The sequence below is a fragment of the Elephantulus edwardii genome, unplaced genomic scaffold (assembly GCF_000299155.1).
Source record: "Elephantulus edwardii isolate Elephantulus edwardi_28Jun2011 unplaced genomic scaffold, EleEdw1.0 scaffold00196, whole genome shotgun sequence".
Taxonomy (NCBI): domain Eukaryota; kingdom Metazoa; phylum Chordata; class Mammalia; order Macroscelidea; family Macroscelididae; genus Elephantulus; species Elephantulus edwardii.
In genome coordinates this window covers 5493429-5495406 of record NW_006399946.1, presented here as the reverse complement: position 1 = coordinate 5495406, position 1978 = coordinate 5493429, and the positions used below count along the sequence as shown (strand labels likewise).

The 1978-nt window shown below is 43.7% G+C and overlaps 1 pseudogene; it reads left to right on the top strand.

Annotated features, from left to right (window-relative positions):
- The first annotated feature begins 217 nt into the window (after positions 1 to 217).
- On the top strand, positions 218 to 1736 carry LOC102877332 (annotated as a pseudogene).
- Positions 1737 to 1978: the final 242 nt, after the last annotated feature.

Genomic DNA, 1978 nt, shown 5'->3' with positions numbered 1-1978 from the left:
AGTGACATTCTGCTTGTTCCCCCCATGTATGATATCCTTAATGTCATCCCACAACTTGTCTCGCCCTCCAGTTATTAGTGGTCGTGGTGTTGTTAAGTGCTGTTGAGTCGTAGACTACCCATAGCAACCCTATGAATGAAAGACCTGAACGTTTTTAGAACTTTGGTTGTTTCTCCATGTTCATAGAGTTTCCAGAGGCAAGCCATTTCAGAAGTGGATGCCAGATTTCCAGGCTGCCAACCCCTGTCTGGGTCGTGCCCCACGATCTCCAGAGCCCCACGACTCACCTAGGGAGCTGGCCGAAGGCACTCGCCAGGTCCCTCCGCTGAGCGGGATCCCTGATTCCCAGGATCCCACGCCCAACCCCAGCTCCTGCCGCCAGGAGAGTGGTTGTATGCGGTCGCCACCAGGTGGGATGTTTCTACATCTTGAAAAAAAAAAAAATAAAGATCTACTTTGGAATAGATGGATTTTTGCCACTTTTTCAGTGTCTCTATTGGATTGTTTCTGCACTTCATGAACACAAGTTGAATCACTCAGACCTGAAATACTGATACCAGTATTCATCAATATTTGGTCGATGAGCCAACCCTTTCTTTCGTTCCTCCGTCTGCTGGAGCCAGTAAAGTCATATAAGTTCCACTAATGATTCCCACTATAAACTTCAAGTGGAAATAGGAAGAGGATTTGACAACTTGACTTCTATCCATCTTGCAAGACATACTCCTACAGAAAAACTGGTGACTGTAAAAATTACAAACCTCGAAAACTGTACAGAAGAATGTCTAAAAGCTTTACAGAAATCAGTGATTCTATCTCACTTCTTCCAGCATGCCAATATTACAACTTATTGGACAGTTTTCACTGTTGGCAGCTGGCTTTAGGTTATTTCTCCATTTATGACCTGTGGATCAGCATGTCACCTCTTGAAGACTTTCCTGAAGGGATGAGTGAAACTTTAGAAACATTCTCTTTGGAGCAGTGAGGGGGTTGAACTATCTCTATCAAAATGGCTATATTCACAGGAGTACTGAAGTATTAAAGTCAGCCTCATTTCTGATGATGGCCTAGTGACCCTCTCTGGCCTGTCCCATCTGCATAGTTTGGTTAAGCATGGACAGAGGCATAGGGCTATGTATGATTTGCCACAGTTCAGCATATCAGTGAAGCTGTGGCTGAGTCCAGAACTACTGAGGCAGGATTTACATGGATATAATGTGAAATCAGATATTTATAGTGTTGGGATTACAGCATGTGAATTAGCCAGTGGGCAGGTACTTTTCCAGGACATGCCCAGAACTCAGATGCTGTTACATAAATTGAAAGGTCCTCCTCATAGGCCATTGGATCTCAATATTTTCCCTCAATCAGAATCCTGAATGAAAAATTCCAGATCAGGTATAGACTCGGGGATTGGAGAAAGTGTGCTGGTGTCCAGTGGCACTCGCACAGTGAACAGTGACAGGCTGCAGACACCGTCTTCAAAAACTTTCTCTCCTGCCTTCTATAGCTTGGTGCAACTCTGTTTGCAACAGGATCCTGAAAAAAGGCCATCAGCAAGCTGTTTATTATCCCATATAGTCTTTAAACTGATGAAAGAGCAGAGTCAGGATTTGATACTTTCACTGCTGCCTCCTGCTTATAACAAGTCATCAGTAGCAGTGCCTACAGTGTTGCCTTGGACTGAGCCGACATGTACTTTTCCTGAAGTAAAAGACTGGAACTGGGAATTCTAGGATGTCAAGTCATCTTATATCCTATATACTTGACACTCTCTCCTTGCTGCTTTTTTCTTCTTTATATTAGGTACAAATACCAGAATTAGACTTGAAAATACAGTTGGTACACTGGAGAACCTACCACTCTAAAGCATTTCTATCCAGAGGGGCATGAGGCCCTTCGGGTAGTTCAGAGTGCCGTCACAACTCTGGGGACACTTCTGAATTATTTGTGTCTTCTACTCTTTGAATTTTTTTCC